Genomic DNA, 5,768 nt, shown 5'->3' on the forward strand with positions numbered 1-5,768 from the left:
GTAAAATGGTATCTCAGCGTAGTTTTCTAGTTTTTCTTAGTTTGCTGAAAGTTTTGTGACTATTATCTGTTTGTTGCTTTTTTGTAAGAATCTTCTGGGTTTATATCTTGTACTCTGAATAACTAGTTTAAGGATAATGATACACAGTATAATAACTACTGTTATTCTCTTGAGTACGAAATATTATTTTTTTGTAAAAAAGAACCAGTGCCTTCCTTCCCAACTCTGCAGTTGTTTGTATTGTACAGATATATTTAAGGACATAGTCTACTTTTTATACTATGCAATTCTTTTATAAGGACCCCAAAGTCAGCCCATAACTAGTTTTTTGAACACACATATACCATATATATTCCCATATATATTGGAAATAAAGCAGTGAATGAAGAAATCACATGAATGAAGCTCAAACTGCTGGAGAAAATTTTTCCTTGGGTCTCTGTGTCAGGCAAAGCCGTCAACTTCCTAAGCAATTTCCCTTCTTCACTCCAGTTACTAGGAAGCTCAGAGCCAAGTTCTTTGACCTCTACCAATTGCCCAGCATCTCATAGAACATGATATGGACCGCACCTCTGGTATTTTGCTTTTGATCAATTTTCTCGTTTTTAACTTCATGGGCCTCTCTTTTATCGTATGCACTAATTATTCTTTTTTAATCAGAGGGTGATAATACTTAAGCCCAGCAGGTCCTCAGGACACATATGAGATACTGGTGATGAGATGTGGGTTTCAACAGCAAAGGGCTGCTGGCTGGTGTGAGGAAGTCCTAGCAACTGGGGGCCCCAGGGCACGATCCAGGCATTGCTGGTGTGAAACAAGGCCAGGAAAGGTGGAGTGGAGAGGCCATCACTGACCATGGGAGGGTGGGATTGGGTTTTTTGGGATGGCTGGCTGGCTGGCTAGTGGAATTTAAAGGTGGGAACTCATAGAAAGCAGTGATGGAAGAGCAGATGGAAATCAGAAACAGAAACAAAAGCATGAGTGAGGGCCGGGGATTTAGCTCAGTGGTTCTGCTGCCCGCCTCGCAAACCCAAGGACTCGAGTTCGATCCCCAGTAACCCCACCACCCCAAAAAAGCATGAATGAAACTGAGTCTACAATTGGGCAGTAAGTAAACCACCCTGTTCATTAGGGAGTTTTGACTGTGTGCAACAGAAACAGGCTCTGTGGAACTTGATGGGGAGAAGAGAGGGATTTATGATAGATCTGGGTAGCTTACAGAATCTACAGAAAAACAGGTTTAAAAGAGAAAGGGTCCTTTTTGACAGGAGAATGGGCCCATTCTTTAGGGCTCTGTTGTTAGGATGAGAAGGTGGCAACTGTTTCTCATTTTTGGGCATCTGCTGAAGATTCAGGTTTCTTGGCGCATGACAGAAGTGTAATACGTATAGGATGAATGGATGAGCGAATGACTGAATGAAACTTCCATGGAGAGAATATCTAATGGGCTGAACTGAGGTCACTGGCCTGTCCACGGGAGGGGTGACTTGGCGGAAGGTCCCACCAAGCCTCAAACACCTCAGGTACTCACCAAAGGAAAGGACAGTGGGTGTGGGGCAAGCAGAACCAAGCGAGATGCCCACTTCAGGCCACAGGGTGATGGCTGATAGACTAGAGGTGGCAGCTCTAGTTGTGCGGATCATGTGCTGCTCCAGTTAGCTGATCCTTGTCCTGTAGCATCTAGAAAGAAAGAAAAGCTGCAGAGAGCAACTCCAAGGCTGCCAGCTCTCCAGGCCGGGGTGAGATGCAGCTGGGTTAGGTAAAAAAGGTGAAGATGTAGAAAGGCTGAGCAACTTTTGGTGAGATCTGGGGAGGAGAGGTTCTTAAACAGGGACAGCTCCAGAGTGACACATCTGGAAATCAGCCACGCATGTTCCTGGAGAAGTGGCTCTGTGTCCGTTTTTCCCATAACACCCTCTGTGTTTTCTAAGAAACTGCATTTTAAAGTCTAACATTAGGGAAGCTCCCTTACGTATTGCAACCAGGCATACCTCCTTCAGAGGGCTACCATGACCTTACTTGCTGGGCACCAGACCTCTGGACTTCTTGCTTTACTTTAAACACATCAACCACATTTCTGCTCAGGGCCTCTGCACTTGCTGTGTCATCTGCATGAAGTTCTCCCCAGTGGTCACCTGGCTCTTCCCTCATTCTTTTCAAGGGTCAGCTCCCCTTTGCACAGATCACCTTCCCAATTAAAGGTAGTGCAGCTGCTTTCCATCACTCTGCCACATCGATGTATTTTATTTCCTCCATAGCACTCATCAGTGTCTACAGTAACCCTATTTTTTAAAAAATGCACGTGTACGCAGTGTCTCTCCCTCAAGTGTGCAAATTCCATGCGGATGGGAGACCAGCCTTGCTTCACACCTGTACTCCACACTGGGAGAATGGCGCTTGGCATCGTGCATGTGCTTAGTAAATACTTAAATCATCTTTATGTTGCTGGGATAAACTAGACTTGGGTGTAGGGCATGGTTTGTCCCTCCCCACTTGATTAATTTTGCTGATATTTTTAGGCGTTTTATGTATATATGAATTGGTGAATAGGGCCTAATTCCTTCTCTGAATCCCCTGTGAGTTTATATCCACTTTGGATGAACTGGGAAAATATTCTCTCCTTTTTCTATTCTGGGGAAGAGTCTGTATAACATAGAAGATAGAAGCTTTCTAAAGATTGAAAGTTTGGTTGAATCCTTTAAATCTGTCTGTCAGAGCCTTTGTGTTTCTTATGGGAATATTTTAAGTGGCTGCTTCAGTTCCACAGTAATTCCAAAGATGTCCAGGCTATTTCTTTTTGAGATCTTTGAGGCAAGTTGACCACTTCACCTGAATTTCTAAAGTAGAGTGGTTACCTCTGGAGGTTCTGAGTGATTGGTTAATACATTTATAATATTAAAATAAAAAGGGTCAGCCTTGGACTAATGAGGATGGCACATCTCAATTTGATTCTGTGCATTTAAATTTCACTGAAAATTCATGTTTGTTGAAAATATGAAGGAATGAATGAAATTTATCTTGATGCTTAGGGACAGAAATTTCCCAAAGGTGAATCGTGCAGGCCCCCAGTGACACAGATAAGCCTGGATGAAAATTGTCCAGGTAAACTTATATCTTTCCCCCATTCAGACTCTGGCAGAAAGGTCCTAAAGATCTTTCTGCAGTTTCCCAAGGCTGAGTGGGCCAACCACAGTTCAGAATGTTAGGTTATCTATTTGTTCAAGATTACAGTGTGAAAACAAAAGCATCAAGTCTGGTGGTGCACACCAGTAACCCCAGCACGCTGGGAGGCTGAGGCAAAAGGATCACAAGTTTGAGCTCAATCTGGGCAATTAAGGAAGACCCTATCTCAGAATAAAAAATAAAGAGGGCTGGAGATATAGCTAGCTGTGAAGGCCCTGGGTTCAATCCTCAGTACTATGAGAAAAATAAAATAAAATAAAATAAAATAGCTAGCTGTGAAGGCCCTGGGTTCAATCCTCAGTACTATGAGAAAAATAAAACAAAATAAAATAAAAGCCACCACCGCAAATTTCCAGCAGCAGTTTCCTCGCCATGAAAACAAGCCGCAGAGAAAGAGATGAAGCTACTCCCCAGAAAAAACTGAATTGCGTGAACTACAAAGTGACCTGAAATGAAGGACAATCCTGTGGCATGACTGGCTCTTCTGCAAATGAAATTATGACGTGACTTACCCTATGTCTGGGTCGTCACTATGCTAACAGGGCAAGTTATTACAATGAAAGGAATTTCAGGATTCAGGAAGGAAGGCATTATCAAGTTTCGCTGTCATTAGCTGTCGCAAAGTCCAGAATTCATTATGACACCCTGCCAAATGGTAAAATATTTGCAACCAAGGAGAGGGTGGAGACGGCAGAACCTGTAAATTTATGCCAGCTGAACACACTGCTGAGCACTCGCTGTGGGGGCGTCTGGCAAAGGGATTTACTATGTTGCCAACTCCAGCAAAATGTTACAAAATTGCAACAAAATTGTTTCTATGTAAACAATTGTTTTAAAAAGGCTCCTTACCTTCAATAGCTGCAATTCAGTGCTTTCTGGGTAATCATCAAGGCAGATACAAAACTAAAACTATTAGAATTTATCTTTCTTGGAATCATGCGGAAATATTAAGATCGAATTTTCTTTTCTTCTCAACTCCTCTTTTCCCTGTCTTTTCATGTGACAACAGAACTTTAGTTTTTGTTTGTTCGGGTTTGTTTTTGAAACAGCAGAGGAAAGAAAGGGACTGGGATATTCGAAGCAGCGCTGGAATGAAAATAGGGGCCAGAGAAGAAAAGTGGAAAGCCGCCCATTAAAAGCCTACCACCAGCTCCATCTGTAAAAGGGATAAACACTTCCGTCCGTCCTGACCGACTTCCGGGGGGGACGCAGTGCTTCTTGAGAAAGCTCCTTACACAAGTGGATCTTGACTCCCCTCTTCCCCCGATAGCGCCTCCTCCTTATGCCTTATCGGAACCACGAGGTGGGGTGGGGGGATTCGCTGAAGTTGATTCTATTAGTGACATCCCCCCCCCGCGAAAATGGATCCAGATCAGTTTATTTGAACTCCCTCCCCCCTTTTTAACCCTGAAACTAAACCCATAGAAAATCGAGGTGGAAACTCAAGGAAAACGACTTAGCTCGATTTGTAAGAGATCTTGTACTTGGAAGATTCTGTAACTCCCTGAAGAATAATGGCTCTAACGGCAACATCTTAAAATCCTAAAGTTAGGAGGATCCTCCGACGGAAACAGGCTGCCTCAAGTAGTACAGCAGTCATTTTGCAGCAACGCTGTCAACTTTGTTCGTGAGGGGTCCGTCGGGTCACCTCTGCGAGGTCCTCGTTGTACCCGCGGCCACTGAGCTTCTGGTCCTGCAGCAGTTTGTCCTCTCACCGCCAGGCCTGAGCCGGGCTCTAACCTTTCCAGTGCACACCCAATCCGCCTTTTCTCTCTCCTCAGGAAATAGAAGCCGCACCCATTTTACAGATGAAGTTGAGGCTGTGACTGAGGATTCTCTCTCTGACAATATGTATTTAAACTAGCTAAAAAATGACCTTCGACTTCCAACAACAGTGTTTCCGTTGAGGTCAAGGTCTTTGGTCTCATCTCTAAAAGTCGAGACACGGGACAAGTGTTTTACTGTAAAGTAGAACAGAGTCGCCCCCTCCGCCATCACCCCAATTCCGGAGGACTTCAGTCACCGCGGACGAAGCACCCCGAAGAGCGAGATTAGCTCTCTGCTGGCGGCGTAATAAAAACGAAGCAGCTCAGTACACAGGTCCGGTAAGCGCGCAGACGCCTCCCAGCAGTGCACCCCAGGAAAGCTGAAGCGTCTTCTTTGACCCTGGGGCCACAAAGATTTATTACTTCCTTTTCGAGGCAGAAACCACAGACCAGCTGAAAAAGAGCTTGACAAAGGCGCTCCTCCGAGGCTCTCGGGAGCAGGCAATCTTCGCTTCCCGGAGGCGCTGCTCTCGACTCCGGGGAAGAGCGGAGCGTACCGCTGCCGGGGGATTTCTGTCCAAACTTTATCTCTAACTCTTTTCCAGAGCAGAACGTGGGATCAACTCCGGCAGTCACGTAGAATCTCAGACATTTGCAGCCCCGGGCGCTGGAGTGCGGCGAATCCCGCGTCCGCGACCGGGTGCTGTGCGCACGGAGACCTAAGTCCTCCGACTCGCCATGGGCGGGCCAGGCGGCGCCGAGGTAATACGGGTCGCGTCCACAGCCCCCAAGGAGGCGGCGGCGGGGTCAGGCTGAGCG

General features: G+C 45.6%; 1 long non-coding RNA gene across 6 annotated transcripts in view; it reads right to left on the reverse strand.

Annotated features, from left to right (window-relative positions):
• Positions 1-5,762, reverse strand: part of LOC104851026 — a 40,663-nt gene extending 34,901 nt beyond the window's left edge. For all 6 annotated transcript variants that reach the window (XR_004515519.1, XR_777124.2, XR_004515520.1 and 3 more), the window contains exons 1-2: positions 4,033-5,762; positions 1,532-1,680 (exon numbers count right to left, since the gene is read on the reverse strand). This is a non-coding gene — a long non-coding RNA (uncharacterized LOC104851026). The remainder of the gene's footprint in view (positions 1-1,531; positions 1,681-4,032) is intronic.
• Between the last annotated feature and the right edge of the window lie 6 nt (positions 5,763-5,768).

Source organism: Fukomys damarensis, unplaced genomic scaffold (genome assembly GCF_012274545.1).
Source record: "Fukomys damarensis isolate Sample0158 unplaced genomic scaffold, DMR_v1.0_HiC HiC_scaffold_37, whole genome shotgun sequence".
In the NCBI taxonomy this organism is placed as follows: domain Eukaryota; kingdom Metazoa; phylum Chordata; class Mammalia; order Rodentia; family Bathyergidae; genus Fukomys; species Fukomys damarensis.